General features: G+C 43.3%; 1 protein-coding gene across 2 annotated transcripts in view; it reads right to left on the bottom strand.

Moving 5' to 3' along the window:
• Fam222b (family with sequence similarity 222 member B) overlaps positions 1-16,124 on the bottom strand; it is a 54,794-nt gene extending 38,670 nt beyond the window's left edge. For both annotated transcript variants that reach the window (XM_027426609.2, XM_027426612.2), the window contains exon 1: positions 16,003-16,124. The gene's annotated coding sequence lies outside the window, so the exon portion shown is untranslated. The remainder of the gene's footprint in view (positions 1-16,002) is intronic.
• Between the last annotated feature and the right edge of the window lie 7,196 nt (positions 16,125-23,320).

Genomic DNA, 23,320 nt, shown 5'->3' with positions numbered 1-23,320 from the left:
ACCTGACTTGTATGTAAAACTTCCCTAGATTTCTTTTGTTGTTTGTTTTTTAAGAAAGGGCTTCTGTGTAGCCCTGGCTGTCCTGGAACTCATTCTGTACACCAATCTAGCCTCCAACTCCGAGTTCTGGATGCTGGGATCAAAGGCATTCCCTGGATTTCTACCTTCTGGCTGTTTTCTCATAAGCTCCTCTGCTCTAGCCACAGTCCCTTAAGTACTCTTCCTGATCTAATTCTGTAACTTCATATTCATCCATATGCTGAGAACATTCCAGTCTTAAATTCCAGCCCCTACTTCTCCCTGGAAATGCCAGGTTTTTCCATCCAACTATCTATTTCAAGCATCTTAAATCTGGAATGACTAAAACCAAATCCTTAACAAATATGTTCTGCCAGTTTTATCCTTGTCAATGAAGAGCAACACCACTTACTCACCTAGTTCCCCGAAATGATTTAGAAGCTATCCACTACTGCTCTTTTGCCCCACATCCTCAGTTATGATAATACCCAATCAGGCCCTGTCAAGTTCATTTCCAAAGACAGACTCCGTCTACGTCTCGATTTTCTACCATCACTCCATCCAACTCACCATCAACTCAACTCTAACCTGAATTAGTATAGGTTTGTAACTTCTCCTTGCCACTAGTCCTGAGGCCTCTACAGTTTTGTTTTTTGGTTTTGTCTTTTTGTTTTTGTTTTTTTTTTCCCAAGACAGGGTTTCTCTGTGGCTTTGGAGGCTGTCCTGGAACTAGCTCTTATAAACCAGGTTGGTCTCCAACTCACAGAGATCCGCCTGTCTCTGCCTCATGAGTGCTGGGATTAAAGGCGTGAGCCACTAACACCTTTCATACAGCAACAATAGTATTCTTTTTTTTTTTTTTTTAAGATTTTACTTGTTTATTATATATACAGTGTTCTGCCTACATGTATGTCTGAACAACAGAAGAGGGCACCAGATCTCACCACAGATGGTTGTGAGCCACCATGTGGTTACTGGGAATTGAACTCAGGACCTCTGGAAGAACAGCCAGTGCTCTTAACCTCTGAGACATCTCTCAGGCCAACAATAGTATTCCTTCTAATCACAAATTAATTCACACCATTCTCCTACCGCCAAAGAAAAAGTATGCCCTAGCTGTCCTAGTTTACTTTTCTACTGATGTGTTAAGACACCATGGCTAAGGCAATTTACAGGAGAAAAGGCACACTGGGCTCACAGTTTCAGAGGGTGAATCCATGACATCACTGTGGGGAACATAGCGGCAGGCATGGTGCTGGAGTGGTAGTTAAGAACTTCTGATCCACAAGCAGGAGACTGAGAGAATGAGCTAAATTGGGGAATGGTTTGGGTTTTTGAAACCTCAAAGCCCACCCCTAATGACACACCTCCTCCAAAAAGGTCACATTCCTAATACTTCCCAAACAGTTCTACCAACTAGGAACCAAGAGTTAAAACATGTGAGCCTATGGGGTCACTCTCATTCACACCATTACATTAGCTTTCAAACCTGTCACCTATGCCCTGCCCGATTCATATCCAAATCACACTGCCCTTAGTTCTGCTCCCTTGGTCTGTCATACACAATCTTCCTTAGGAACCTACACTGCATTCTGCTGATCTGCAAAGCCTTTAAAGTAACCATTGAATTCCTGCAGCTATTCTCTCAATCTAAACTAGCTAGCTATCTGTTCATCCTCTACCACACCCTCTTTTTTTTTTCCTCTATAGATAGAGTATGTGTTTTGTTTTGAGACAAGTTCTCACTATGGCTGACCTGGAACTTGCTATGTAGATCAGGAAGGCCTCAAATTAACAGGAGTCCACCCCAGCACTGGGATTAAAGATGGGGCACAACCAGCTATAGAGTATCATTTGCTGATTTTTAAAAGTTGTCTGTTTACTTTCATTCACTAGACTATAAGCTCCAGGAGAGCAGAGACTTTATCTTCCCTCCCCCAAGACAGGTTCTTGCTATGACATCCAAGTGGGTCACTTACATATTTATTTGTTGTTATGTGTATGGGTGTTTTGTCTGCCTATATGTCTGTGCATCATGTGATTGCAGGGCCCTCAGAAGCCAGGAGAGGGTCTCAGACTCCTGGGATTAGAATTACAGATGGTTTTGAGTCACCGTGTGTGTGTGATAGGAAGAGGGGTGATCAGGAAAAGCAGCCAGTGCTTTTAACCACTAAACTATCTCTCCAGTCCCCTCAAGTATGTCCTAAATTCACAATTCTCCTGCTTGAATCTTCTAAAATGCTAAGACTACAGAATGTTAGGATTCTAGGTACAGGTCACTAGCACACAAAACACAGTAGAAATTCAATACATGGTTAGGTACCACTGAGGAGAAGGAAGGAAGGAAGGAAGGAAGGAAGGAAGGAAGGAAGGAAGGAAGGAAGGAAGGAAGGAAGGAAGGAAGGAAGGAAAAAAGGGGTCAAGTATATATAGTGACATGCCCCTATAGCCCAGCATTTGGGGTAATAAAGCAGGAGGACTGCCACAAGTTCAAGACCAACTTGATCTATACTGAGAATTCTAAGCAGCCAGAGCTACATAAAGGAACCATCTCTTAAAAAAATAAATAAACGAGTGAGAAATGGCTCAGAAGCTAAAAGTGGGCACTATGCTGGGCAGAGATGACACACACCTTTAGTTCCAGCACTCAGAGGCAGAAACAGGAGGATCTCTGAGCTCAAGGACAGACTGTTCTACAGAGTGAGTTCCAGGACAGCCAGGGCTGTTACACAGAGAAACCCTGTCTTACAAAAACAAACAAAAAGCATGTGATGCTCTTCAATAGGACCCATGTTCAGATGACAGATGGCTCACAATGGGGGATCTCACAAACATCTTCTGGCCTCCAAGTGCATCAACTCACATGCACCTATCCACACAAAGACACATAATTTAAAAACAAAGGAAATCTTGGGGGCTGGAGAGATGACTCAGAGGTTAAAAGCACTGACTACTCTTCCAGAGGTCCTGAGTTCAATTCCCAGCAATCACATGGTGGCTCACAACCATCCGTTATGAGATCTCGTGCCCTCTTCTGGTGTGCAGATATACTTGGAAGCAGATGTTGTATACATAATAAATAAATAAAATCTTTTTAAAAAAGCAAATCTTAAAAACAAAACAAAAAACAAAAAACAAAAAAAGAAGCCAGCATTTGAGAGGCAGAGGCAGGCAGATCTCTGTAAATTTAAGACCAGCCTGGTCTTCAGAGCTAGTTCTAGGACAGCCAAGGCAGTTACACAGAGAAACCCTTTTCAAAAACAAACAAAGCGGTGGTAGTGGCACACACCTGTAATCTCAGCACTCTGGAGGCAGAGGCAGGCAGATCTCTGTGAGTTTGAGGCCAGCCTGGTCCACAGAGTGAGTTCCGGGACAGCCAGGATTGTTTGTTTTACAGAGAAACCCTGTCTTGAAAACAAAACAAAAGATTATGTGTTCTTGCAGAGGATTGGAATTTGGTTCCTAATACCAATTTGGGGGGGCTCCCAATTGCCTGAAATTCTAGCTCCAGGACATCCAATGTCCTCTTCTGTCCTCTGAAAGCAATTATACTTACATTCACATATACACACATACAGAGATACACAGATACACTTATGCTTAAAATCAATTTTTTATTTTTTATTTATTTAGTGTGTGTGTGTGTGTGTGTGTGTGTGTGTGTGTGTGTGTGTGTGTGTGTGTGTGTGTGTTTAAGGCAGGGTTTCACTGTGTTATGTAGCCCTGGCTGTCCTGGAACTTACTCTGCTAGCTTAGAACTCAAAGATCTGCCTGCCTCCCAATTGCTGGGATTATAGGTGTGCAACACCACTTTCAGGCAACGAAGAATTCTTTTTGCTTTTTTCCAAGATTTACTTTTATGTGCATTGGTGTTTTGCTTGCATGATTGTCTGTGTGATGGTGCCAGATCCCCTGGGACTTGAGTTACAGATAGTTGTCAGCTGTCATGTGGGTGCTGGGAATTGAACCCAGGTCCTCTGGATGAGCAGCCAGTGCTCTTAATTGCTGAGCCATCTCCCCAGACCCACAAGTAATTAAGGCATTAAAATCAAGGGCCTGGGGCTGGGACCACCACCCAGCTAAATAAAGTACTTTAAAACTAAAGTCAAGGAGTGGGAATATGGCTAATCAGTTGATAGTACTTGATGCTCTTGCAGAGTACTTAGATTCAGTTCCCAGCATTCACGTGGCAGTTCACAACCATCCCTAACTCCAGGCAATCTGGCTCTCTCCTGGTCTCCCAGGATACCAGGCACACATGTGGTACACATACATTTGAGAAACACTCACACACATAAAACCTAAAAGGATGAATGAAGAAAAAAAAAAAAAACACATATAATAAAACCAAGCCAGGCATGGTGTATTACAACTATAATCAGGAAGTGGAGACAGAAGAATTAAAGAGTTCAAAGCCAGTTTTGGCTACATGACAAGACTTCTGAAAAACAAAAAATTAAAACTAATGGGGTAGAGAGAAGAGACAGAAGACAGTGGGGAGGTTGGAAACCTTACAGTTCTTTTGAAAGGTTCTGATATTTCATTTGCACAGATGCTCTGGTGTTTTCTGCAGCAGTGCAGAAGGGGAAATGTTCTGTATAAAAATAAGCATTATTGCTAGGCATGATGTTGCTCACCTTTAATCCCTCATTTCTGGGAGGCAGAGGCAGATAGATGGATCTCTGAGTTAGAGGCCAGCCTGGTCTATTTAGTGAGTTCCAGGCCAGCCAAGGATACACAGTGAAACCTTGGTTTATGTTTGTTTGTTTTTCCAGACAGGATTTTTCTGTTTAACAGCCCTAGCTGTCCTGGAACTTGCTCTGTAGACCAGGCTGGCCTCAAACTAAGAGACCTGCCTGCCTCTGCCTCCCAGAGTGCTGAGATTAAAGGAGTGCTCCAACACTGCCCAGATATTTTTTATAAGATTTATTTATTTATTTATTTAGTATGTAGTGTTCTGTCTGCATATATGCCTGCATGTTAGAAGAGGGCAGCAGCTCTCATTACAGATGGTTGTGAGCCACCATATGGTTGCTGGGAATTGAACCCAGGACCCCTGGAAGAGCAGCCAATACTATTAACCACTAAGCCATCTCTCCAGCCTGAGACCTTGGTTTAAACAAGCAAACAAACATAAAGATAAGCATTGGTACAAAATAAAAAAGACCAATTTTTCTTAACAAACTATGTGCAGTGGAAGTATATTAGTCTTCATGTAATTTATAAACAATGGCTCTCTTGGTGCCCATGTGTTAAGGATTAGCATATTTCTACTGTACTTCCATCTTCACCCTTGTTTCATTTTTGCTTAGAGATCTCTGATGTGGCCAAGCCTGGCCTGGAACTTCTGACTTTCCTGCCTTATCCCCTGCGTGCTGAGACCGTAAGCACATGACTCAACAGCCAGGTTTGTCAGTCTTCTCTCTTTCTTCTCCCAAAGTTCTGGGGTTTGAACCCTGGGCTTTCTGCTAATTCTAGACAAGTGTTCTACTACCGAACTGCATCTCTATAGACAGCTATGGTCAGCTTGCTTGCTTGCTTGCTTGCTTGCTTGCTTGCTTGCTTGCTTGCTTCCTTCCTTCCTTCCTTCCTTCCTTCCTTCCTTCCTTCCTTCCTTTCTTTTTTTAGTGGTGGGGACTTGCTATGAATCTCAAAATGGCCTGAAACTTGCAATCTTCCTGTATAAGGCTAGGTGGCCAGTTTTAGATCTTGTGTCCCTGCCTAGCTTCTTGTTTACCAGTTTTGAGACTATAGACACCAAACTCAGGGTCTCATGCTTGCTAAGCAAGGGCTGTGTCCCTGAGTCACTTCAGTCCTTTATCAAGCACTCTGGTTTTTGTTTTCTTCTGTTGTTTTTTGTTTTGTTTTGTTTTGTTTTTTCAAGACAGGGTTTCTCTGTGTAACCAGCCCAGGCTGTCCTGGCAACTCCAAACCAAGCTGGCCTCGATTGTTTGGTTTTTGAGACACGGTATCACTATGTTGCCCTGCCTAGCCTGGAATTCACTATGTAGATCAAACTCTCCGAGATACTTCTGTTATTCCTCCAGAGTACTGGGATCAAAGGTGTGTACTGCCACACCTGGCAAATGTGTGTGTGTGTGTGTGTGTGTGTGTGTGTGTGTGTGTGTGTGTGTGTGTGTGTGTGTGTGTGTGTGTGTGTCTGCTCTTCTAAAGGATCCAGGTTTGGTTCCCAGCACTCACATGGTAGCTAACAGTCATCTTTAACTCCAGTTTCAGAAGATCCAATACCCTCTTCTGGCCTCCATTGGCACTACATGCAAATGGTGCACAGACACATGTCAGCAAAACACTCACATACAGTAAAATAAGAAATCTAAAAAATAAAAAAAAAGCACCTGAGAGGGGCTGGAGAGATGGCTTAGAGGTTAAGAGCACTGGCTACTCTTCCAGAGGACCTGAGTTTAATTCCCAGCAACCACATGGTTGCTCACAACCATCTGTAATGAATGTACATTGGTTCTTAGGATAATTTAATCATGTAAGGGATAGGAAAACATGCTGTTTTTTACTTGTATTCATTGTAATCATTCACTTGAAAAACAGAATGTAGCTACATTGTAATTTTTATATTGCCTGAAAGATTTTGCTGGGGTATATAACCTGTAAGGGAAAGAACAGAGTTAAAGTGAGTTATAAGAAAAACACTGGTCTGTAGAGATGGCTCAGAGGTCAAGAGCACTGGTTGCTCTTCCAGAGGTCCTGAGTTCAATTCCCAGCAATCACATGGTGGCTCACAATCATCTGCAATGAGATCTGGTGCCCTCTTCTAGCCTGTAAGCAGACATGCAGGCAGAACACTGTACGCATAATAAATAATTAAAAGAAAAGAAAAGAAAAATACCAAGAATAAGAGGTAGAAGGAAAACATCCAGAGAAACAGAAGGGACGTTTCTGGATAGAGATAAGAAAAGGGAACACAGAATCAGAATACAAAAGAATAAAGAAAAGGTCTGAAGGCAACTATCGAGAGAGTATGTATCTTTTTCCTTTACCCCCTCAGATAAAATAAAGTTGTATTTTAGATTCCCTTTGAGCCCTCGCTGCTGGAAGTTGCCCCCCACCCCCACCCCAGCAGCAGTACCTGGAGCCTGAACAGGGACATTAAAGGGATAATCAAAATTGTCTCAAAAAGAGTTTTTTTCAAGGGAAGCCTGAGTTATCTAGGAGGACCATGTTACAATCAATCATCTTTGGGGGCGGGGCTTTTAAAAAGTGGGATTGGAATGTAACTCAGTTGCTAGAATGCTTGCCTAGTGGCAGAATGTCCTAATAGTCTAAGGTAACTCTGAACTTCATATCCTCCTGCCTCTACCTTCAAAGTACTGAGATTACATATGAAAACCACCATGGTTGGTTTATATAGTACTTGAAAATGAAACCAAGGCTTCCTACACTGAAACAAGCACAAATCACCATTTTATAATGATCTATCCAAATCTGATTTTTTGCTTTCTTGTTTTAACTATATCCTTAAGGGTCAGAGATGTAGCTCAGCTGATAGGGTTCTACCCAGCAAGATCCAGGCCCTGAGTTCAATTCTCAGCATCCAATAAAACTGGGTGTGTTGGTGCATACCTATGATCTCAGCATTCCATTGAGAAATGAATGGAAGCAGGAGGATCAAGCCTCAGGTCATTCAAAACTACAGAGCAAGTTTAATGCCTGCCTGGGGTACATGGACATTTTAATAAAAAGTAAAATAAAGATCAGCACTCAGGAGGCAGAGGCAGGAGGATCTCTGTGAGTTAGAGGCCAGCCTGGTCTACAGAGCAAGTGCTAGGACAGCGCCAGAGAAACCCTGTTCGAAAAAGACAAATAAATAGAAACAGGGACAAGAGGATAAAGGTTCAATGGCTAAAAATGTTAAATTCAATCCCTGAGACCCACGTGGTAGAAAGAACCAAGACTCCAGCAGGTTGTCCTCTGACCTTTACACACATGCCTTGGCACACAAATATATCCACAGATGGGGCTGGAGGGATGACACAGTGGTTATCCCTAGTGGCTCTTCCAGAGCACCTAGGCTCAATTCCCAGCACACACATTTGGGCTCACACTGTCTGTAACTTCAGTTTCAGGGAATCTGATGCCCTCTTCTGGCCTCTGCAGGTACCAGGCATGTATGTAGGGTAGACAGACATACATGCAGGCAAAACATGCATACACAGAAATTCTTAGAAAAAATTTAAAATATATACACATACTCACACGCACACAACATGTTAAAAAAAAAAGGTGGGGGGAACAAACAAACCTTTACAGGCAGTGAAGAGAGAGATAGAAATGAATCACTTCTCTAAGAAAGCATTCTCCTCACTAAGAGTGCAATGACTATGCATTCATCACCCCTCTGGTCATCTGGAGAGCTCCTGCCCACCCCCCTACCACTCTTCCCATTTACTCTCACTTGGGAATTTATTAAACTTGAATCATGTTCAGGTTGTTGCTCCATGGTTTTAAGAGTTTAAAACTAAGCATTAGGCACACGTCTCTTCTGAAAGCCTTCCAAGCTTCCTGTGCTGATCACTATTCAATGTTACTCTGCAAAGTCGAAGCTCATTTCCTCCCCTTGCTTGTCCTGTTTTAGTAGTGTGTACCAACAGTGCCTCTGGCTTTCCGTCTTCAAACTTTTCTTTTTCCTTAATCTTCAATCTTTCTTTACAGGAGTCTGGACACAGACCCGGCCACCACTCCCCCCACCCCCACTACCCCCGCCTCCCCATAAACTAAGCCTCTGAGTTTCCCAATGTAGGGAATAGCACAATGGACAAGCCTCAAACCCCTTCATGATCATGTCATCTTCCCTGTCAGGTAAGCTTTTCATCTTCAGAATTTACTGTTAACTTGGAATGCCTTCTCTTGTCTCACTTGGAGGACCTGTCTTGCAGGTTCAGTATAGAATGTCTCCCATCAACACTTCTCAGCCTTGCCTTCATTCTCCTAACAAATCATGTATTCTGCTTCAACAATCCATTCACATTTTTTTGTTGTTGTTACAGTTCAACTTCTCTGAAAACAGGACACATCTTATGATCAATGTCATGCTGATCATTCTCACTGGTGGCTGGAACTATGGGTGCTGTGGTACAGCACAGAATTTGGGATTATTAACATGTGAAAAGCCCTGAGATCAGTCTTTTCAGCACCACACAGGTGCTGAACACATCTTTATTCCCAGCATCTGGAAGGCAGACTCAAACAGGGAGTTTCAGACCAGTTGGGGTTACATAGTTGACAGGAGTGGTGGAGCAAACCTTTAATCTCAGCACTCAGGAGGCAGAGGCAGGTGGATCTCCCAATTTGGGACTCAGCATGATCTACTGAGTAAATTCCAGGACAGCTAGGGCTACACAGAGAAACCCTGTCTCAAGGAAGGAAGGAAGGAAGGAAGGAAGGAAGGAAGGAAGGAAGGAAGGAAGGAAGGAAGGAAATGTTTTTTATAGTCTCTGGCATCAAATAATTGATTGTGTGAATTATATTCTATTACAAATCCTTCAGCAGTTGTTTATGAGTATGGGTGTTTTGGCCGTACATGTCTGTACCATGTGCATACCTGGTGCCTGTGGAGACCAGAAGAGGCTATAGGATCTGCTGGAACTGGAGTTACAGACAGTTGTGAGCCATCATGTGGGTGCTGGAAATTCAACCTAGGTCCTCTAGAAGAGTAGCCAGTGCTCTCAAGTCATCTCTCCAGCCTGTTTTGTCCTGCTTTGTTTAAGAGGCTTCAAATTCAAGATCCTCTTGCTTCAGCACCTCAGTGCTAGGATTACAAGTGATCACCATCAGCCTATATTGGGATTAATTCATACATATATTTTTTTCTTTTAAAGATGTTTTTATTTTATATGTATGTGTGTATTGTGGGAATACATATGCATGTGAGTGTCCAAGGAAGCCAGAAGAGGGTATCAGACCCCTTGGAACTAGAGACATAGACAGTTGTAAGTCACCTGATGTATACACTGGGAACCAAACTTAGGTCCTTTGGAGCTCTTAACGATTGAGCCATCTTGATGAGTGGTGTTGGTGCATGTTTTGGTTTTTGTGGTCGTTGTCGTAGTCCCCACGCCCAATTTCTGTCATTCCCCAAGTACTGTCCACTTCGGTATGTTTTTGTTTGGTAGATTTTTCTTCATCTTCTTCTGACGGGGTCAAGTGTAGGCCATACTGGCCTCTAAATCTTTATGTAGTAAAGGATGACCTTGAACAACTTCTCCTGGTCCTCCCTCCTCCATCTCCAAGCCCTGCAATTATTCCTTGCCACTTTGTTTAAAGAAAGGGTTTTTCATTGGCATGGAACTCAATATGCAGCTGGCTGGCAAAGATCTGCCTTTCTAAAGTTGCAATAAGAGTGTACACCACCTGGGCCTGCAGAGATGGCTCAGTGGTTAAAGAGCACTGCCTGACGCCAAGTATATTCAGGAGGCAGGGATAGGCATATCTCTGTGAGTTCAAGGCCAGCCTGGTCTACAAAGTGAGTTCCAGGACAGCCAGGGCTATTACACAGAGGAACCCCTACAAAACCAAACAAACAAAAGCACTAGATTGCTCTTCCAGGGGGCATAGTTCAAATTCCAACATGCACATGGCAGCTCACAACTGTCTATAACTCCAAGACCTGACGCCCTCACACAGACATACATGCAGGCAAAACACCAATGCACATAAAATAATAATAAAGGAGTGTGCACCATCATTCCAGGCTTTTAAAACACAGGTCCTGGAGATCTCAGGATTGAATTCAGGTCCTCAGGTTTGCAAGGCGAGCATTTTACTGACTGAGCTATCACTCCAGCCTCTGTTTTTTGTTTGTTTGTGAATTTGTTTTTATTTGAGACAGGTCTCATGTAGGCCAGCTCAAGGTGATCCTACACTGTCTCAACCTCCTAAGTTCTGGTCAAGTCTTTATTTATCGATGAGGAATCTAAGGCAATGGCACTTCATGTGAACTTGTTTAAAGATACAATAAAGCTGCAGATCTCAACCCAGGCTTGTTGATTATGATTCATTCTGGTTATCATTTTCATTCAACAAATATTAATGAGTAATTATTTTATTCTAACTGTATGAACACTAAAAGCAAACCCTGGCATTTGGAAAGCTATTCTGCACCACTGGTGCATTTTTAATTCTTTTTTACTTTCATTCTAGCTCTTTAACCCAGACTGACCTAAACCTTTCATTAAGTAGTTTAGGCTGTGCTCAACCTCATATTGATCCTCCTTCCTCACTCTCAGGAATGCTGGGATTTTAGATATAAATTATTGTCCCCTCCTCATTCTTGAATTATTTGTTGTCCAAACAGAACTACTTTACAATGCTTCCCACCCCAGCCCCTTCTTTTTTTGAGATAGGGCTTTCAACTTCCTATACAGCTGTGGATGACCCTGAACTTCTGATCTTCCTGCCTCCAGCTCCCAAGTGCTGAAATTTCAAGCATGTACATCCCAGAAGCCCAGTATTATCAGTGCTAGAGATGGAATCCAGGCTGCAAGCATTCTACCAACTCAAGGACATTACCTTCATAACTTAGAATCTTACTAAGTTAAATCCACTCTTTTTTTTTTTTTTTTTTGGTTTTTCAAGACAGGGTTTTTTTTTTGTGGCTTTGGAGGCTGTCCTGGAACTGGCTCTTGTAGACCAGAGTGGTCTTGAACTCACAGAGATCCGGCTGCCTCTGCCTCCCAAGTGCTGGGATTAAAGGCGTGCACCATCAATGCCCGGCTAAATCCACTCTCTTCTTTACATTTTGCTGTTTTTGTTTTTGTTACTACTCTTGTTTTGTTGTTGTCTTCCTCCAGTACTGGAGCTCCAACCTGGAGCTTCATATAATTATACTCAAACTCAGAGATCTACCTGCCTACAGGTAAGCTCTACCACCACCCGGCTTAGTTTCTCTTTCTAACATCTTCCCATATAGTTCACTTTTAAAGTTATCAGCAGTGTTTCAGAAAACAAAACAAGAAAGAAATCATTTATGCCTTACTTCCATTATTAGCTAGTTGCTGTAAAATATCACAAGAGACTATTTCTTTTTATTTGTGTTTATTATTAGATTGGGGGGGGGCGGTGCAGGTCAGTGTGCAGGTCAGAAGACAACCTCCTGGAGTTGATTCTTCACATACAAACTCCAAAGACTAAAGTTGGGCGGCAGGGCTCATAGCCAGAGCCTTGGCCCGATAAGCTATCTATCTCACTTGTGAAATGGGTTGCAAGATCAAAAGATCAAAAGGACACTTAGGAAATAAAGACTGTGTTTTGAAGCAGTTACTTTCATGATTATAAACACCATAATCTTGTTTTTAAATAGAATGTTTTAAGTTTCCCCTGAGGCACATAGCTTTTTTTTTTTTTAAGAAAAAATGATTCACTCTCAAAATAAAAAATAATTAAACCTTATTCCTTGTGTCAGTCCTTCTTCTTGCAGTATCATGAATTGAGGCAGATATTATATCCTCACAATTCATTTCTCACTTTAGTCTGACTGCTCATGTAAGGGGCAATCAAGGCACTGGCCAGCCCCTGTTTTCTTCCCAGCAAAGGAAATCTGGTAACTATCACTTGCTACATAAAAGTAACTAAAATAGCCGGGCAGTGTTGGCACATGCCTTTAGTCCTAGCACTGGGGAGGCAGAGGCAGGTAGATCTCTGTGAGTTTGAGGCCTGCCTGGTCTACAGAGTGAGTTCCAGAACAGGCTCCAAAGCTACAGACAAAACCTATCTGATGATGATGATGATGATGATGATGATGATGATGATGATAATAATAATAAGATGGCTAGGCAAGTTTTATATTTTCTACCTCTATTTCATTTACCATGTCTAAAGACAGAATAAAGTGTGTTCTGGAAAGTCTGTAATAGCAACAAATACCTTCATTTGTGGTGCTGGATATAGACCCCAGGGACCCAGGTGTACTAACCAAACAAGTGCCCTACCCAAGCCTGATCCCCCTGACCACACCCTCCTTTCTTTTCTCTCTTTAATTTTGAAGTACTGGAGATCAAAACCAAGGCTTTGGACATGCTAAGTAAACATTCTTCACTGAGCTACATCTACAGCCAAGAGTCCGTGCGTGCGTGCGTGCGTGCGTGCGTGTGTGCTGAGGGTAAAGCGTCTCACTATACTAATGCTGGCTTACTAGCTTTGCACTTACTCTGTAATGAGGCAGCTCCTGAACTGAAGATCCTCCCACCTCACTTTCACATGTCCTTAGCAGCTAGCTGTGGTTATTATAGGCTTGGGCCAGTAGGTCTAGCTCAAGATCAACAACTTATGTTTTTGAAACAGAGTCCCACTCTATAGGCCTGGCTGATCTGGGACTCACTATATGTAGACCAGGCTGGCCTCAAATTCAGAGACAGGACTGCCTTTCCTTCTGACCCACCATACCCAGCCCTCAAATCCCCTTTTAAAAACTATCCCCCTGAGCTGGAGAGATGGCTCAGAAGTTGGGAGCACTGGCTGCTATTCCAGAGGACCCAGATTCAATTCCCAGCACCCACATAGCAACTCACAAATGTCTGTAACTCTGGTTCCAAGGGATCTGGCACCCTCACACAGACATATGTGCAAGCAAAGAACCAATGCACATAAAATTTTTTAAAAAATATTTAAAAAGCTGGGAGTGGCGGCACACGCCTTTAATCTCAGCACTTGGGAGGTAGAAGTAGGCCAATCTCTGTGAATTTGACGCCAGCCAGATCTACAAAGTGAGTACCAGGATAGCCTGGCTGTTACACAGAGAAACCCTGTCTTGAAAAAAAAGGGGGGGAGGGGAACCAAAACTATCCTCTTATACAAAAGAGCCATACAGAGAATTTATTGGGAGAGTCAAATAACTAGATAGAACAAAAAGGTTAAATTAATTGTCGCTGTACAGTTCCAGGAGAGAAACATAAAAATGTGTTACCACACAGAGAAGTTAGACAGCGAGGGTTCATTTCCTCCATGTCTCTAAAATAATTCATTCCTCTTATCTGTGGATTTCCATGGATCTAGCACAGCCACTCCCACCTTTATTCAGCTAAAAGTAATCACTCCCCAATTTTCAAAAGGCCTCACCATTGCAAGCTCTCAATCCTCAGAGCCAGCAGAGCTAAAGTATCCGCCTTTCTGTCCACTTGAAAGGCATCTGCACTTATCTTTCCAAAGCTGTGCCTAGAAAGGCACTTTCTCTCTAAGGAAGCATGCAGTTTAACTCTGTCCTTTGCTTTATCTACCCTCAACAACAAAGACTCAGAAGTGCTAGCCCTCTCAAAGAACCAGCCATCTCTTAGGCCCTTTCACAACTACCTATTTGTCTTTTTCACTCCACAAAGAAGATTCCAGACAGGAGAGTAACAACAGCAAAAAGAGGTGAAAAGCTGTGTACACCAATCTGAGCTCCAAAACTGAGAATTCCCTGAGGCAAACAGACTCTTGCAAAGGACGCTTTTACAATTAAAAAACATATTAGGGTCTGGAAGACAATAATTCTTCCGTTATTGTCAATTTTGGCGGAGAGGGGGTTTGAAACAGGGTTTTTATGTGTAACAGCCCTGGCTGTCCTGGAACTCACTATGTAGACCAGGCTGGCCTCGAACCCACAAATTTTTTTTAGATAAAAATAATAGAAGACTATTCTGGGCAAAATGATATAAAACTGTAATCTAGCTACTTGGGAGCCTATGACTGGGGGACTGCAAATTCAAGACCAGCCTACGTAACTTAGACTGTCTGAAATTAAAATAAAAAAAAAAAAATACAAAGGGGGCTGGTAGTAGAGCACTTGCCTAGTACACTCAAAGACCAGGTTCAGGTTCCAGATCAAAAGAAGTAAGTACAGTCTTACTTTATACTCAGTAATAAATTTGCTTGGCACACAAGCATTTACTGAGGACCCCCTCCAGAACCTCAGCCAGGTATGCCTGTGACCCCAGCTACTGAGGAAACAGAGGCAGGACTGTTGATCAAACCCAACCTGTGCTTAAACTCAAGACCAGCATGAGCAAGTCCTCAAAACCCTGTCTTGAAATAAAAAGTAATAGGAAGACGAGGCTGTAGCTCCTTGCTTCAGTCTCGTCCCTATTTCCTCCCTCTTGAATCAGGAGCTGATAACATTTGTAAAAATGCAGGAGTATGTACTTGTCCCATACAATGTAACAGACAATTTGTCACACCACAGAAGAAAGTGCCAGATAATAAGCTGTGCTTATGCAGAAAGCACGTTTTTTGTCTACTGAGGTTTTACATATATGCTTTGTTTTGACGGGGAAATCAGTCATTCCATTAATAATTATAGGGTGTAAAATCCAATAGCATTGTTGGTACATAGCATCCGTACGGACGACTTACAATCTGTCGGTTTCATAAGCACTCTCAACCACATACGTGAAGCTTTAAAAAGCCCTGCATTTAGTACTGCATCTTCCAGAGATTCAGAAAGGTTAAGTGGGCTCTATCCAAGGTTATCGATCAGGTTTATCTGTGATAGACTTGGTTCCAAACCTGGTTCCAAGTCCTCAGCTCTTTAACCTACATTCCTTCCTGGAGCTTTCGATTCCCAAGCATTATCCAGGGCAAACCATAACTTCAGAGACTGGCCCTTCTCTGCCTGATTCAGAGTTGGCTTCTTCAGTTCCAGCACGGCTTTTATTTTCCACCACCCTTCCCCCAGCAACCATTCTCTGAAAGAAGCGGAAAGGGAGAGGCGACCCAAAGCTCCTGGGGGAAGGGATGATGACAAGCCAGGCAGCGCAAGGCACTGGCCCTGCCGTGAGCTCCTGCACTCCACGAAACGCAGCCCCTTCCCTCCGTCAAGCTGTCCAGCTCTGGGACTCCCGACCTAGTCATCCATGCTCCAAATTCTCCCACCATCACCTCAAAATATCCCTCCCCCACGACCCTCCGTCCCGGACCAGCAGAGGCCAGCCCGCCACATCTGCACAACCCACTGTCGATTCCGCTTAAACCAGCACTCACTGTCGGTGACTGGGCCCGGCCCTCATGGCTGCTCCGTTGTCGCCCGTCGCCGCCACTGCTGCTCCACGCCCCAGCCTCTCAGTCACAGCCGCGGTCCGGACTGGCCCGGAGCTTCTCTTGCGCCTGCGCACCCCGGAGCGCCCGGGGCCCTCTCAGGCAGCCTGCGCCTGCGCATTTTGCTCCGGGGGCGCCTTTCTCATTGCCTGATGGCCGGCTTCTCTGGGTACCGTGGGCACGGCCACCGGCTCGTCTTGGGTACTTAAGGTCTCAGAGACTGGGGCTGCTTTACTTTTAGGCCTCTAGAATATCTTGCTTAGATCACTAAAGTCTTGAACTTGGACTTACCTACGAAGTCATACATATACATTTAAGGACTCCTCCAGAATTCTGGATCCTGCCTGCCTTCATTTAAAGACTGATGTTTTAGGCATCGAGGGAATTGCAGGTGAATAGTTCCCTACTATTCATCTCTGACTGTGGAGTCTGATCTTTTTGAAAACTGAAAAAGACCTTTAGCCCTGTTTGGTAGTAACACAAGCTTGTTAACCCAACAGCACTTGGAAGAGCGGCTGAACATAGGTCCTAGGAACCAAACCCCAGACTTCTGTGTGAGCATCAAGTACTCTTAAACACCAAGCATCTCTACAGTTCCTATACAGCTATCTTTAATTGGGCTCTTTAGTATTTAATAAACTAACAGCCGGACGAGGCTAGCTTGGTAGCGAGTTCCAGGACAACCAGAGCTACATTGAGAGACTCTGTCCCCAAACCAGAAAGAAACTAGGTGTTACTTCTCTCTGCCTTCTCAGAGAAGTACCTAGGAACCTGAGGATTTTCATCAGATGCTTACAGCAGTATCAGTATTATAATGATAACGACAACAACAACTTTGGCTCTATAAAACAGGATCTCACTATACAGCCCAGGACTGGTATTGAACTCCCTATGTAGTCCATGGTGGTTTCAAATTTGTTATCCTCCTGCCTCAGCCTCCTGAATGGCAAGATTACAGTCATGTATTACCTACCATACCTGGCACATGCTTATAACTTTTAAGAATATAATTCTAGCCAGTCAGTGGTGGTGCACACCTTTAATCCCAGCACTCGGGAGGCAGAGGCAGGCTAGAGTTCCAGGCCAGCCTGGTTTACAGGACAGCCAAGGCTACACACAGAAACACTCCCATGAAATCTTATGTTGCTACAAGTTGGTACACACTAATTGGTGTCTAATAGAGTATACACAGTTTCAAACTTAATAAGTAAGCTGCCTTCTACCTGATCTGAGATGGAGCTACTCTTGAATTTAATTAGGGTTGCTTACATAAACATGAGTGATTTATTTACAGGAGCATGGACAACTTACCAGTGGCTGCTGTACTGGACAAAATATCTCTCATTTTTCTTCTTTTTCTTTCTCTCTCTCTTTTTTTAAGTGTCTTGCAGGAACTGGAGAACTGGCTCAGTAGTTTAGAGCACTTGTTGTTGCAGAGGAGCTGGGTTCTATTCCTAGCACCTACATGGTAGTTCACAACCATCCATAACTCCAGTTTCAGATGTCCACTTCTGGCCTCCTCAAGCACCAGGCACACACATGGAGCACATATATCCAAGCAGGCAAAACACTCATACATATAAAATAAAAAAATCTGAAAGTGTCTTCCAAATAACTATGAGCATTTCTCAAATATGTGCTGAGTGTTGTTCTTTTTTTATATTCACTTTATGTGTATGGATGTTTTGTCTGCATATATGTATGTATGTGCACCATGTATGTGCATACCAGAAAACTGTGTCAGATCCATTTGAACTTGAGTTACAGACAGTATGAGCCATCCCTTGGGTGTTGGGAATGAAGCCCATATCCTCTGCAAGAGCAGCTGTCTTAGGGTATCTATAGCTGTGATGAAACACCATGACAACTTGGGGAGGAAAACGTTTATTTTGTTTACATTTTTACATCACAGTTCATCATCAAAGGAAGCAGGACAGGAACTCAATTAAGAACTTGGAGGCAGGAGCTGATAAAGAGGCCATAGAGGGGGGAGGGGGAGGGGACTGGTGTGGGTAGGGGGAGAGGGAGAAGGGATTGACATGTGAAATTGTAATTTTGTAAAAAAAAAATAATCAGAAAAAAGAGGCCATAGAGAAGTGCTGCCTACTCAGTCTGCCACCTTCTTTCATCCTCCTTTTTTGGGGGGTGGGGGGGGGAGACAAGATTTTTCTATACAATCTTAGATGTCCTGGAACCAGCCTGCCTGCCTCTGCCTTCCTTCCTTCCTTCCTTCCTTCCTTCCTTCCTTCCTTCCTTCCTTCCTTCCTCCTTCCCTCCCTTCCTCCCTCTCCCTTCCTCCCTTCCTCCCTCCCTGTCTCTGTCTCTCTGTCTCTCTGTCTCTCTGTCTCTATGTCTCTCTCTCTCTCATTGTTGTTTGACACAGGGTTTCTCTGTGTAGTCCTGTGTAGAACTCACTCTTGTAGACCAGGCTGCCCTTGAACTCAGAGATCCAGCTGCCTCTGCTTTTGGAGTGCTGGGATTAAAGGCATATGTCACCCGAAAACCAGCCTGCTTTCTTAAGGCACCCAAGACCACCAGCCCAGTGGTGGCAATACCCACAATGAGCTGGGCCTCCCACATCAATAACTAATTAAGAAAATGCCCTACAGCCCTATTCTTTTTTCTTTTTGGTTTTCAAAACAGAGTTTCTCTGTGAGCCCTGGCTATCCTGGAACTCACTTTGTAAATCAGGCTGGCTTCCAACTCAGAGGTCTACTTGCCTCTGCCTCCCAAACGCTGGATCTAAAGGTGTGTACTGCCACCTCCAGGCTTACAGCTCCATTTTATGGAAGCATTTTTTTTTCCAGTTGAGGTCCCCACTCCATGATGTTAGCTTCTGTCAAGTTGACATAAAACTAGCCAGCAGAGCAGTTATTCTTTTTAAGTGCAGAGCTATCTCTCTAGCTCTCTCTTGTTGTTTTTAAGACAAGATCTCATATAGCCCCAGTCTGGCTTTGAACTCCTAGTCCTCCTACCTCTACCTTCCATCTGCTGGGATTACAGACATACACCAGCATTCCCAGCACAAGGTCATGTTGATGCATATAGAATAAAAACTAGTAGCTAACAGAATCAGGCAGTGGCCAGTAACAAGGATATCCTATGAGCTGTGTCCTAGCTGGAAAGACTTGACACTATTTATTCAAGGTGACACATTTATAGTCTCTGCACTTAGGAAGTGTACAGAAGGGCTGCCTCAAATTGAAACCACCTTGAAAAAATATTAAGAACCAGGCCACCCAGGACACATAGCAAAATCCTGCTGGGGGGGGGTGGAGAGGAGCCTGTATCAACTGCAAAATTATTGCACAGTTGGCACCAAAAGAGAATTGCACAGCCAAGAATGATGGAGAATTAATATTGACACTACTTCTTGATGAATGGATGGCTAAAAGGAAGGCCTGAAGTGACCTTGAAGCTTCTGGGAATGATGCCTTGCTTCTCACCTCTCTGTGCTACATCATCAATGTTTCCATCTCCTGGATCCTTGCCATATGTGGCTTCCTGGGAAGGCCTGCTAGAATCTACATGATGACAGCAGTTCTTCCCACATTTAAATCATTCTGGGTCTCCTAAGATAATTCTACACTCCAATTAAAGTTTTATATGCTAGGGTTCCATGCAGAGTTGGCTGCCTGGCTTCTTTATGTAAGCCAAGACAATCTCCAACTTTCATTTCCTCAGTGCTGGGAATAAGGCACGCACAACCGTACACTATTTACTGGTACTGGTGATTGATCACAAAGTTTTGTGCATGCTAGGGAAACACTCTGCCAACTGAGCTACATCATCGTTCCCCCTCCCTTTATTTTTTTCAATATGGGGTAGCTTCAGCTGGTCTAGACCTTCCTATGCAGAACAGGCTGGTCTAGAATTTGCAGTGATTTTCCTCTCTGCTTCCCAAGTGCTAGATTATATCACTTTCAGACCTATTTGAACGGCTGTTGTTATTTGAGACAGGGTCTCACTATGTAGCGTTGGCTGGCCTAGTATTCACTATGTAAACCAAGCTGGCATTAAATTCATAGAGATGTACCTGCTTCTATCTCCCAAGTGCTAGTATTAAAGATGTGAGCTACCAAGACCAGCTTGAATTTTACTTGGGTACTGGAGAGAAAGCTCAGTAGGTAAGAGCACTTGCTGTTCTTCCAGATAACCTAGGTTTGGTTTGCAGCACCCACATTTCAGTTGACAACTGTGTGTAACTCCAGTTTCAGGAGATGCAGCAAAACATCCGTTCTAGCCTCTAGCACTGCACCACTCTTGTGGTGCATATGCAGACAAAACACTAACACATGAGTTGTTTTTTTGATTTAAAAAAAATTCAACAGGTGGTGGTAGCATGCCTTTAATCCCAGCACTCGGGAGGCAGAGGCAGACAGATCTCTGAGTTCAAGGCCAGCCTGGTCTACAGAGTCCAGAAGAGCCAGGACTACATAGAGAAAGGTCTCAAAAAACAAAAACAAAAAAATTCTTCAAGATTTATTTGTCTGTCTGTCAGTCTGTCTGTCTGTCTGTCTGTCTGTCTGTCTGTCTCTCTCTCTCTCTCTCTCTGTGTGTGTGTGTGTGTGTGTGTGTGTGTGTGTGTGTGTGTGTGTGTGTGTGTGCTCAAACATGCTCCTGCATGCCCACAGAGGCCAAAGAAGGGGTCACATTTCCTAGAGCTGGATTTACAGGCAGTTGTAAGCCCCTGGGTGTAGGTGCTAGGAATAAAACTAATCCTCTGAAAGAACATCAAGTACTCTTAGCTACTGAATTATCTCATCCTCTTGGACTTTTTCCTTTCCCGTTTGTTTTGTTTTTCAAGACCAGATTTCTCTGTGTAGCCCTGACTGTCCTGGAACTCACTCTGTAGAGCAGGCTGGCCTCAAACTCCAGATCTGCTGCCTCTGTCTCCTGAACACTGGGAGTAAAGGTGTGCAATACTAGAGCCCAACTGGCTTTTTTTTTTTCTCAAACCAGGTCTCACTATAGCCCAAATTGGCCTTGAATTTTTAATCCTCTCATTCTACCGCTTTGGGTTTGAGATTATAGACCTGTGCCAACACAATCCACCAGAGCATGTGTCGTTCCTCCCAAGCATAGAGAATATAATTTAAGTCAATCAATATTCCTAACATACATTCAAGCCAATTAGAACACAATATTCTCAAGGCTACAGAGGTTTTTAGGATGGACATAGAACTCAGTCAGAGAAGGAAAGGCTCAAGGATTTTCCCTGGGGGCTTCTCCCTGACTCTCACAAGCATCCTGAAGTTCCACACTCCGAGTGCTGAGGCAGGGGGATCATTAGTTTAAGGCTTCCCTGGACTACACAGTGAGCTCAAGGCCCACCTAGTTTATATAAGAAGACCCTATCTCAAGGAAAACAAACAAACAAACCACACAGGAAGCCAAGGCAACAGGATCACAGGTTCAAGACCAGACTGGGCTCCAGAATGAAAACCTGGTTCAAAACAACAAGTATTATGAAGCTAGACATAGTGCCACACAGCTAAAAGGAATAGGTCGGTGAATCAAGACCAGCTTGGTCTGTAGTGTGTGTGTTCAGGCCAGCTGGGTCTACAGAGTGAGACCCTGTCTGAGAACAAATATAGAGTACCTAACCTTCACTACACACTAGATAGGGCAGTAAATACTACATACAGACTCAGTCTTCATAGAATTTACAGTCCAGGAAGGGACATACAATAATAACATCCAGCATCTGAACTAAAACTTAGGAGTGGTCCTCCCACCTCTGCATAGTAGAATGGTAAGTATGCACGAGCACACCAATTCTCTTAATCATCATCACGCTATGAAGGTACTATCATTATTCTCATCTTTTAAAATTTGCCTTGGTGTTATGCCTGCATTTATGTCTACATGGGTATGTCAGATCTTGAAGTTACAGATGGGTGTGAGCTGCCATGTATGTTCTGGGAATTGAACCCAGCTCCTCAGCAAGAGCAATCAGTGCTCTTAACCACTGAACCATCTTTCCAGCTCCCATTATCCTCATCTTATAGAAGAGTAAACTGAATTAAGAGGTATTTCTTGCCAACCTGGTCTACAGAGCAAGTTCTAGGACAGGTTCCAAAGCAATACAGAGAAACCCCTGTCTGGAAAAAACCAAAAACAGAAAAGTGAAGCCTGAGGTAGAGGCAAGAAAACCCACAATTCAAGGTCATCTTTATCGATATAGCAAGTTCAAGACCATTATAAAATAATAAATATACAATAAATATAAATAAACAAGCTAAAAATCAAACGTAGGATTTATGCCTTTATAATCAGTTTATAGGTCAACCAGGATATAAGGGACATACATATCTCTTGAAATCTTTTCTGTTGAACAGGCTGTCCTCCAATTCGAGGTCTGTCTGCCTCTGCCTCTGCCTCTGCCTCCCAAGTACCAGCCCTACCTGGAACTCTTTATTTAAAAAAAAAAGGAAAGAAAAAGAAAGAAAGAAAGAAAGAAAGAAAGAAAGAAAGAAAGAAGGAAAGAAAGAGAGAGAGAGAGAGAGAGAGAGAGAGAGAGAGAGAGAGAGAGAAGGAAAACTCATTAGCTAAAAATGTAACTCTGAGGGTAAACCATTTGCCTTGCCTTCATGAAGTCCTAGTTCTGTCCCCAGCACCAAACAAACCAGACATAGTATAGGACTGTAATGCCTGCACTTGGAAGTAGAAGCAGAAGGATCAGTAGTTCAAAGTCAGCTTTAGCAACATAGTGACTATAAAGACCAGCTTGGGATATCCTGTCTCATATAGTTTTGGTTGTGAGCCTAGCATTTAGCAGCTGAGCCATCTCTCCAGCTCAGGATATCCTGTCTCAAAAACAATAGCTGGGGGCTAGAGATATGGCTAATTGGTTAAGAGCACTGACTGCTCTTCCAGAGGACCCCGGATCAATTCTTAGCACCCAAATGGCAGCTAACAATTGTCTATAATTCCAGTTACAAGGAATCTGACGCCCTCACACAGACATACATGCAGACAAAACACCAATGCACATAAAATACAAACAATAGCTGGGGTTGGTGGACTATGCCTTTAATCACAATGTGTGTGGGATGTGGGGTGTGGGGTGGGTATGAGAGCATGGAACTTAGTGATATAGCATTTGGCTAGCATCCAGGAAGCCCTAGGTTCAATTCCATCAAGCACTGTAAATGAACAACAGCAAAAATCCTTTGTGATCAATCACAAACCTTTAATTCCAGCACTCATAGAAAAAAAACAAACAAAACAAAACAAAAAACAAAACCAAAAGCAGCAGGAA

Source organism: Cricetulus griseus, chromosome 7 (genome assembly GCF_003668045.3).
Source record: "Cricetulus griseus strain 17A/GY chromosome 7, alternate assembly CriGri-PICRH-1.0, whole genome shotgun sequence".
Taxonomy (NCBI): domain Eukaryota; kingdom Metazoa; phylum Chordata; class Mammalia; order Rodentia; family Cricetidae; genus Cricetulus; species Cricetulus griseus.
This window is presented reverse-complemented; position numbering and strand designations above follow the sequence as displayed.